Genomic DNA, 11,512 nt, shown 5'->3' on the forward strand with positions numbered 1-11,512 from the left:
AGGATACTGAAATTTGACAGTGATCTTATTTAAAAGCCGATAATCAATACAAGGCCTCAAAGATCCGTCCTTTTTTGCCACAAAAAAGAATCCCGCACCAAGAGGGGAAGAAGACGGACGAATATGTCCTTTCTCCAGAGACTCCTTGATATATGAACGCATAGCGGTATGTTCAGGTACCGACAGATTAAACAGTCTTCCCTTAGGAAATTTACTGCCTGGGATCAAATCTATAGCACAGTCACAGTCCCTATGAGGAGGCAATGCACTGGACTCAGACTCACTGAAGACATCCTGATAATCAGACAAATACTCAGGAACTTCCGAAGGCGTAGAAGAAGCAATAGACACAGGCAGGGAATCCCCATGAATACCACGACAGCCCCAACTTGAGACTGACATAGCCTTCCAGTCCAGGACTGGATTATGGGTCTGTAACCATGGCAGCCCTAAAACAACCAAATCATGCATTTTATGTAAAACCAGGAAACGTATCACCTCGCGGTGTTCAGGAGTCATGCACATGGTAACCTGTGTCCAATACTGCGGTTTATTTGCTGCCAATGGCGTAGCATCAATACCCCTAAGAGGAATAGGATTTACTAATGGTTCAAGAGTAAAACCACAGCGCTTAGCAAATGACAGATCCATAAGACTCAGGGCAGCACCTGAATCTACAAACGCCATGACAGGATAAGACGACAGTGAGCAAATCAAAGTTACAGACAGAATAAATTTAGGTTGCAAATTACCAACGGTGACAGGACTAACAACCTTAGCTATACGTTTAGAGCATGCTGAGATAACATGTGTAGAATCACCACAGTAGTAGCACAAGCCATTCCGGCGTCTATGAATTTTCCGCTCATTTCTAGTCAGGATTCTATCACATTGCATTAAATCAGGTGTCTGTTCAGACAACACCATGAGGGAATTTGCGGTTTTTCTATCACATTGCACCGAATTAGGTGTCTGTTCAGACAACACCATGAGGGAATTTGCGGTTTTGCGCTCCCGCAACCGCCGGTCAATTTGAATAGCCAGTGCCATAGTATCATTCAGACCTGTGGGAATGGGAAAACCCACCATAACATTCTTAATGGCTTCAGAAAGGCCATTTCTAAAATTAGCGGCCAGTGCACACTCGTTCCAATGTGTCAGCACGGACCATTTCCGAAATTTTTGGCAATACACTTCAGCCTCGTCCTGCCCCTGAGACATAGCCAGCAAGGCCTTTTCTGCCTGAATCTCAAGATTGGGTTCCTCATAAAGTAAACCGAGCGCCAGAAAAAACGCATCAATATCAGCCAATGCCGGATCTCCTGGCGCCAGCGAAAAAGCCCAATCCTGAGGGTCGCCCCGTAAGAACGAAATAACAATTTTTACCTGCTGAGCAGAGTCTCCAGAAGAACAGGGTCTCAGGGACAAAAACAATTTACAATTATTCATGAAATTCCTAAACTTAAACCTGTCTCCGGAAAACAGTTCAGGAATCGGTATTTTAGGTTCTGACCTAGGATTTCTGATAACATAGTCTTGTATGCCCTGCACACGAGTAGCCAGCTGGTCCACACTTGTAATCAAGGTCTGGACATTCATGTCTGCAGCAAGCATAGCCACTCTGAGGTAAAGGGGAAGAAGAAAAAAAAAAAAACTCAGAATCTTCTTTCTTATAATCCCTCTTCTGCAATGCATTAAACATTTAATACTGGCCTGGCAAACTGTTATGACCCCAATGGCGAGGGTCTCAGAGGAACGTGGAAGTCTGCAGAATACAAAAATCCAGCTCATAGGGCAGTGGTAACTGGGTTGACCATATATCTACTCCTAACGCCAACACTAGAAGTAGCCGGGGATCATTCCTACGTTGATTCTAGATGACACGCGCCAGCCGGAGAATCTAGCTACCCCTAGTAGAGGAAAACAAAGACCTTTCTTGCCTCCAGAGAAGGGGACCCCAAAGCTGGATAGAAGCCCCCCACAAATAATAACGGTGAGGTAAGAGGAAATGACAAACACAGAAATGAACTAGGTTTAGCACAGAGAGGCCCGCTTACTGATAGCAGAATTAAGAAAGGTAACTTATATGGTCAACAAAAACCCTATCAAAATCCACACTGGAAATTCAAGAACCCCCGAACCGTCTAACGGTCCGGGGGGAGAACACCAGCCCCCTAGAGCTTCCAGCAAAGGTCAGGATATAGATATGGAACAAGCTGGACAAAAATACAAAACCAAAACAAATAGCAAAAAGCAAAAAGCAGACTTAGGTGATATAACTGGAACCAGGATCAGTAGACAAGAGCACAGCAGACTAGCTCTGATAACTACGTTGCCAGGCATTGAACTGAAGGTCCAGGGAGCTTATATAGCAACACCCCTAACTAACGACCCAGGTGCGGATAAAAGGAATGACAGAAAAACCAGAGTCAAAAAACTAGTAACCACTAGAGGGAGCAAAAAGCAAATTCACAACAAAAGCCTGCTTTTATAGGAAGCTCAGAACCAACTGTGTATGGATGTAATTAAAATCCCAGCATGGTGAAGGGCGAGGCGTTCAAGCCAGAAAAATAGTATATACTAAATATAAGAAAACTGACCGAACAACAATATAATATGAACTGGTGCATAGCCAAAAAAAAGTCATATAGCAAATAGATCAATGGCTGCACTCAAAATTTACTGTGCTAAGACAAGGAAAATGTGCAATACATGAAATGTGAATAGCATAATGGCTAGGGAAATATATGAAAAAACACATGAGATTCTTAGCACAATATTTGGCCAAACGTTGTGAGCCCATCCACCAAACGTCAAGGTGATCTCAGATCGGATGGGTAACTGAGCTGACTGCCTAGTGTGAACACTTACCTATGGCTAATAACATGGTAAAGCCTGCTTTTATAGGAAGCTCAGAACCAACTGTGTATGGATGTAATTAAAATCACAGCATGGTGAAGGGCGAGGCGTTCAAGCCAGAAAAATAGTATATACTAAATATAAGAAAACTGACCGAACAACAATATAATATGAACTGGTGCATAGCCAAAAAAAAGTCATATAGCAAATAGATCAATGGCTGCACTCAAAATTTACTGTGCTAAGACAAGGAAAATGTGCAATACATGAAATGTGAATAGCATAATGGCTAGGGAAATATATGAAAAAACACATGAGATTCTTAGCACAATATTTGGCCAAACGTTGTGAGCCCATCCACCAAACGTCAAGGTGATCTCAGATTGGATGGGTAACTGAGCTGACTGCCTAGTGTGAACACTTACCTATGGCTAATAACATGGTAAAGCCTGCTTTTATTGGAAGCTCAGAACCAACTGTGTATGGATGTAATTAAAATCACAGCATGGTGAAGGGCGAGGCGTTCAAGCCAGAAAAATAGTATATACTAAATATAAGAAAACTGACCGAACAACAATATAATATGAACTGGTGCATAGCCAAAAAAAAGTCATATAGCAAATAGATCAATGGCTGCACTCAAAATTTACTGTGCTAAGACAAGGAAAATGTGCAATACATGAAATGTGAATAGCATAATGGCTAGGGAAATATATGAAAAAACACATGAGATTCTTAGCACAATATTTGGCCAAACGTTGTGAGCCCATCCACCAAACGTCAAGGTGATCTCAGATCGGATGGGTAACTGAGCTGACTGCCTAGTGTGAACACTTACCTATGGCTAATAACATGGTAAAGCCTGCTTTTATAGGAAGCTCAGAACCAACTGTGTATGGATGTAATTAAAATCACAGCATGGTGAAGGGCGAGGCGTTCAAGCCAGAAAAATAGTATATACTAAATATAAGAAAACTGACCGAACAACAATATAATATGAACTGGTGCATAGCCAAAAAAAGTCATATAGGAAATAGATCAATGGCTGCACTCAAAATTTACTGTGCTAAGTGTTATGATCCTTAGTGGCTGAGGATCACAGATCTGACCAGCTAAGTAACTGAACATAGGACGAGCTCTAGGGAGGTGGTAACTGGACTGACCGCAATCCTGATCCTATCCAATACACACTGAAAGTAGCCGTGGAACGTTCCTAAAATCCTAGACGTCTCTTCACGGCCTGAGAAACTAGCTACCCCTAAAGAGAGAAAGCCAAGACCTCACTTGCCTCAGAGAAAATACCCCAAAGATATAGAAAGCCCCCCACAAATAATAACGGTGAGTTAAGGGGAAAATACAAACGTAGAAATGAAACAGATTTAGCAAATGAGGCCCGCTAATCACTAGATAGCAGAAGATAGATAGGAAACTGTGCGGTCAGTAAAAAACCCTATACAAAATATCCACGCTGAGAGTTCAAGAACCCCCACACCAACTAACGGTGTGAGGGGAGAAACTCAGCCCCCTAGAGCTACCAGCAAGCAAGGAAATCACATATTAGCAAGCTGGACAGAACTCATCATAAACAAAGAAACATATTGAACACTGATGAGCAAAAAATGAACAAACAGAAACTTAGCTTCTCTTGGAGAGACTGATAACGAATGTAGTCAGGAGAGATCAGAATAGCACTGAATACATCGACAGCAGGCAACAAATGAAGGTCCAGGTGAGCTAAATAGGAAACCAACTAGCAGATGACGAGACAGCTGATCCCAGCCACAGACCCGCAGAATGACAAAAAGAGCCACCAGAGGGAGCCCAAAGATAGCACTCACACAGTACCACTCGTGACCACAAGAGGGAGCCCAAGAACAGAGTTCACAACAGTACCCCCCTTGAGGAGGGGTCACCGAACCCTCATCAAAAACCCCAGGGCGATCAGGATGAGCCACATGGAAGGCATGAACCAAATCGGCCGCATGAACATCAGAGGTGACCACCCAGGAATTATCCTCCTGACCATAGCCCTTCCACTTAACCAAATACTGAAGCCTCCGTCTAGAAATACGAGAATCCAAGATCTTCTCCACCACGTACTCCAATTCTCCCTCAACCAGCACCGGAGCAGGAGGCTCAACAGAAGGAACCACGGGCACCACATACCTCCGCAACAAAGACCTATGGAGCACATTATGAATGGCAAACGATGCTGGGAGGTCCAAACGAAATGACACAGGGTTAAGGATTTCCAAAATCTTATAAGGACCGATGAAACGAGGCTTGAACTTAGGAGAGGAGACCTTCATAGGAACATAACGAGAAGACAGCCATACCAAATCCCCAACACGAAGTCGGGGACCCACACAGCGACGGCGGTTGGCAAAGCGCTGAGCCTTCTCCTGTGACAACTTCAAATTGTCCACCACATGGTTCCAAATCTGCTGCAACCTATCCACCACAGAATCCACCCCAGGACAGTCAGAAGGCTCCACCTGACCCGAGGAAAAACGAGGATGAAAACCAGAATTACAAAAAAAGGCGAAACCAAAGTAGCAGAACTAGCCCGATTATTAAGGGCAAACTTGGCCAATGGTAAAAAAGTAACACAATCATCCTGATCAGCAGAAACAAAACATCTTAAATAAGTTTCCAAGGTCTGATTAATTCGCTCGGTTTGGCCATTCGTCTGAGGATGGAAGGCCGACGAAAAAGACAAATCAATGCCCATCTTAGCACAAAAGGTCCGCCAAAATCTGGACACAAACTGGGATCCTCTGTCAGACACAATGTTTTCAGGGATGCCGTGCAAACGAACCACATTCTGAAAAAACAGAGGAACCAAATTGGAGGAGGAAGGCAACTTAGGCGAGGGGACCAAATGGACCATTTTAGAAAAACGATCACACACCACCCAGATGACAGACATTCTCTGAGAGACTGGAAGATCCGAAATAAAATACATGTAAATGTGCGTCCAAGGCCTCTTCGGGACAGGCAAAGGCAAAAGCAATCCACTGGCACGAGAACAGCAAGGCTTAGCCCGAGCACAAATCCCACAGGACTGCACAAAGGAACGCACATCCCGCGACAAGGAAGGCCACCAGAAGGACCTAGCCACCAAATCTCTGGTACCAAAAATCCCAGGATGACCCGCTAACACCGAAGAATGAACCTCAGAAATAACTCTGCTGGTCCATCTATCTGGGACAAACAGTCTCTCTGGTGGACAACGGTCAGGTCTATCCACCTGAAATTCCTGCAGCACTCGTCGCAAATCTGGGGAAATGGCAGACAAAATCACTCCCTCTCTGAGGATATCAGCCGGCTCTGAAACTCCAGGAGAGTCAGGCACAAAACTCCTAGAAAGAGCATCAGCCTTCACGTTCTTCGAACCAGGCAGGTACGAGACCACGAAATCGAAACGGGAGAAAAACAATGACCAACGAGCCGGTCTAGGATTCAGCCACTTGGCAGACTCGAGATAAATCAGATTTTTGTGATCAGTCAAGACCACCACACGATGCTTAGCTCCCTCGAGCCAATGTCGCCACTCCTCAAATGCCCACTTCATTGCCAACAACTCCCGATTACCAACATCATAATTCCGCTCAGCAGGCGAAAACTTTCTTGAAAAGAAAGCACAAGGCTTCCTCACACAGCCATCAGAGCTTCTCTGCGACAAAACAGCCCCTGCTCCAATCTCAGAAGCATCAACCTCGACCTGAAAAGGAAGAGAGATATCTGGCTGACATAAGACTGGAGCCGAAGAAAACCGGTGCTTCAGCTCCCGAAAGGCCTCCACGGCCGCAGGAGACCAATTAGTCACATCAGAACCCTTCTTGGTCAAATCCGTCAAGGGCTTAACCACGCCAGAAAAATTAGCGATGAAGCGACGGTAAAAATTAGCAAAACCCAAGAACTTCTGAAGACTCTTAACAGATGTAGGCTGAGTCCAGTCATGAATAGCCTGGACCTTGACTGGGTCCATCTCAATAGTAGAAGGAGAAAAAATAAAACCCAAAAAGGAAACCTTCTGGACTCCGAAGAGACATTTTGAGCCCTTCACAAATAAGGCATTGGCACGCAGGACCTGAAATACCATCCTGACCTGCTTCACATGGGACTCCCAATCATCAGAAAAGACCAAAATGTCATCCAGATACACAATCATAAATTTATCCAGATATTCTCGGAAGATGTCATGCATGAAGGACTGAAACACAGAAGGAGCATTAGAAAGTCCAAAAGGCATCACCAAGTACTCAAAATGGCCTTCGGGCGTATTAAATGCAGTTTTCCATTCATCACCCTGCTTAATACGCACAAGGATATACGCACCATGAAGATCTATCTTGGTGAACCAACTAGACCCCCTAATCCGAGCAAACAGATCAGACAATAATGGCAAAGGATACTGAAATTTGACCGTGATTTTATTTAGAAGGCGATAATCTATACAAGGTCTCAGAGAACTGTCATGATTTCCCAATGGCAAGGAAATAAAAAAAATAACAAAACGGACTAGCTCTCGGGTGATGGAAACTAAAGTTGACCGTGACCTGAACCTGACACAACACTTGAAGCAACCAGGGAGTGTTCCTACGATGCCCTAGACACCACGCGCCAGCCGGAGATCTAACTACCCCTATCAGAGGAATATACAGGCCTGTCTTACCTCCAGAGATGTACCCCAAAAGGAGATAGCAGCCCCCCACAGATATTGACGGTGAGTTCAGAGGAAATGACATACGTAGGATGAACAGCAGGTTTAGCATAGAGAGGTCCGCTTTACTAGATAGCAGAAGGATAGGAAAGTGTTACTTCACGGTCAACTTAAAACACTACTCAAAAACACCATCCTGAAATTACTTTAAAACTCCAGTGACAACTCATGCCACTGGAGTGGCAATTTCAGTCCACAAGAGCTTCCAGCTGCAGAGAGTCACATTACTGCAAGCTGGACAAGAAGTTAGCATAAACTCAAAACAAAATTCAACTTAGCTGAACAGGAACTTGAGGCAGGAGAATGCAACAGAATGCTACTGATACATTGTTGGCCGGCATAGGACTAACAGCCAAGCAGCCTTAAATAGGAAACTCCCCTAATGGGTGGCAACAGGTGAGCAGGGATAGCAGAAAGCACACAAGTGGCACTACCATCAAACACCACCGGGGGAGCCCACAAACAGAATTCACAACAGTACCCCCCCCTTAAGGAGGGGGCACCGAACCCTCACCAGAACCACCAGGGCGATCTGGATGAGCACTATGAAATGCACGAACCAAATCAGGAGCATGAACATCGGATGCTGTCACCCAGGAATTATCCTCCTGACCATAGCCCTTCCACTTAACCAGATACTGAAGTTTCCGTCTGGAAACACGGGAGTCCAAGATCTTTTCCACCACATACTCCAATTCACCCTCGACCAGCACAGGAGCAGGAGGATCAGCAGACGGAACAACCGGCACCTCATACCTCCGCAATAATGACCGATGAAAAACATTATGAATAGTAAAAGATGCTGGGAGGTCCAAACGAAAGGACACAGGATTAAGCACCTCCAGAATCTTATAAGGGCCGATAAACCGAGGCTTAAACTTAGGAGACGAGACCTTCATAGGAACAAATCGAGAAGACAGCCACACCAGGTCCCCAACACAAAGACGAGAACCAGCACGCCGATGACGATTAGCGAACTGTTGAGTCCTCTCCTGGGACAACTCCAAATTGTCCACAACCTGTCCCCAAATCTGATGCATCCTATTCACCACGGAATCCACTCCAGGACAATCCGAAGACTCCAATTGACCGGACGAAAAGCGAGGGTGAAACCCCGAATTACAAAAAAATGGAGAAACCAAAGTGGCAGAACGGCAAAAAATCAATCCAATCATCCTGATCAGCGGACACAAAACACCTCAAGTAAGTCTCCAAAGTCTGATTAGTACGCTCAGTCTGGCCATTAGTCTGAGGATGGAATGCAGACGAAAAAGACAAATCAATGCCCATCCTGGCACAGAACGCCCGCCAAAATCTAGACACAAACTGAGTACCCCTATCAGATACTATATTCTCAGGAATACCATGCAAACGCACCACATTCTGAAAAAATAGAGGAACCAGCTCAGAGGAGGAGGGCAACTTGGGCAAGGGTACCAAATGAACCATCTTGGAAAAACGGTCACACACCACCCAGATGACAGACATCCTACGAGAAACAGGAAGGTCAGAAATAAAGTCCATAGAGATGTGCGTCCAAGGCCTCTTAGGAATAGGCAAGGGCAACAACAACCCACTAGCCCGAGAACAGCAAGGCTTGGCCCGAGCACAAACATCACAAGACTGCACAAACATACGCACATCTCGAGACAAGGAAGGCCACCAAAAGGACCTAGACACCAAATCCCTGGTGCCAAAAATTCCAGGATGACCTGCCAACGCGGAAGAATGAACCTCCGAAATAACTCTACTGGTCCAGTCATCAGGGACAAACAGTCTACCAGGCGGACAGCGATCAGGCCTATCCACCTGAAACTCCTGCAATGAGCGTCGCAGGTCTGGGGAGACAGCTGACAATATCACCCCATCCTTCAGGATGCCAGTAGGTTCGGAATCACCAGGCGAGTCAGGCTCAAAACTCCTAGAGAGGGCATCCGCCCTCACATTTTTAGAACCAGGCAGATATGAAACCACAAAGTTAAATCGGGAGAAAAATAACGACCAGCGCGCCTGTCTAGGATTCAGACGCCTGGCTGACTCAAGATAAATCAGATTCTTGTGATCAGTCAAGACCACCACCTGGTGTCTAGCACCCTCAAGCCAATGACGCCACTCCTCAAATGCCCACTTCATGGCCAAGAGCTCCCGATTTCCAACATCATAATTTCGCTCAGCGGGTGAAAACTTCCGAGAAAAAAACGCACATGGTCTTCTTACTGAACAGTCAGGACCTTGCTGCGACAAAACTGCCCCTGCTCCGATCTCGGAAGCATCCACTTCAACCTGGAAAGGGAGCGACACATCAGGCTGGCGCAACACAGGAGCAGAAGAAAAGCGGCGCTTAAGCTCCCGAAAGGCCTCCACAGCCGCAGAGGACCAATTAGCAACATCAGCACCCTTTTTAGTCAAATCAGTCAAAGGTTTAGCAATGGCAGAAAAACCAGCTATGAATCGGCGATAGAAATTAGCAAATCCCAAAAATTTCTGAAGACTCTTCAGAGAAGTAGGTTGTATCCAGTCACAAATAGCCTGAACCTTAGCAGGGTCCATTTCCATAGATGAAGGGGAAAAAATATATCCCAAAAAGGAAATTCTCTGAACCCCAAAAATACACTTTGAGCCCTTCACAAAAAGAGAATTAGCCCGCAAAACCTGAAAAACTCTCCTGACCTGTTGAACATGAGATTCCCAGTCCTCCGAAAAAATCAGAATATCATCCAGATACACAATCATAAATTTATCCAGATATTCACGGAAAATATCGTGCATAAAGGACTGAAAAACGGAAGGGGCATTCGCGAGACCGAAAGGCATTACCAAATACTCAAAATGGCCTTCAGGCGTATTAAATGCGGTCTTCCACTCATCCCCCTGCTTAATCCGCACCAAATTATACGCACCACGAAGATCGATCTTAGTGAACCACTTAGCCCCCTTTATGCGAGCAAACAGATCAGTCAGTAAGGGCAAAGGGTACTGGTATTTAACTGTAATCTTATTCAGAAGTCGATAGTCGATACAAGGTCTCAATGAACCATCCTTTTTACCCACAAAGAAAAAACCTGCCCCTAGTGGAGACAAAGAGGGGCGAATATGACCCTTTTCCAAAGATTCTCTGATATACTCCCGCATAGCAGCATGTTCAGGTACAGACAAATTAAACAAACGACCTTTAGGAAATTTACTACCGGGAATCAACTCAATAGCGCAGTCACACTCCCTGTGAGGAGGGAGAGAATCAATTTTAGGCTCCTGAAAGACATCATGAAAATCTGACAGAAATGCTGGGATCTCAGAGGGAGTAGATGAAGAAATGGGAACCAAAGGAGCATCCCCATGAATCCCCCGACATCCCCAGCTCAACACAGACATTGATCTCCAGTCCAAGACTGGATTATGAATTCGTAACCAAGGTAATCCAAGCACTAAAACATCATGTAAATTGTATAACACAAGGAAACGAATAATTTCCTGATGGTCTGGGGTAAGATGCATAGTCACTTGTGTCCAGTATTGTGGTTTATTGCTAGCCAAAGGTGTAGAATCAATACCCTTCAGGGGTATAGGAACTTCCAGAGGGTCCAAATCAAACCCACAACGCTTGGCAAAGGACCAATCCATGAGACTCAGAGCGGCGCCAGAATCCACATAAGCATCCACGGTAACAGATGATAATGTACAAATCAATGTCAGGGACAAAATAAATTTAGACTGCAAGGTACCCATAGAAAAAGATTTATCAACCTTTTTATCAACCTTTTTTATGCGTTTAGAGCATGCTGATATAACATGAGCTGGATCCCCACAGTAGAAGCACAACCCATTTTTACGCCTGTATTTCTGTCGCTCGCCTCTAGACAGAACACTATCACATTGCATATGCTCTGGTGCCTTTTCATAGGTCACCGCCAAATGGTGCACAGGTTT

The sequence above is a fragment of the Ranitomeya variabilis genome, chromosome 2 (genome assembly GCF_051348905.1).
Source record: "Ranitomeya variabilis isolate aRanVar5 chromosome 2, aRanVar5.hap1, whole genome shotgun sequence".
In the NCBI taxonomy this organism is placed as follows: domain Eukaryota; kingdom Metazoa; phylum Chordata; class Amphibia; order Anura; family Dendrobatidae; genus Ranitomeya; species Ranitomeya variabilis.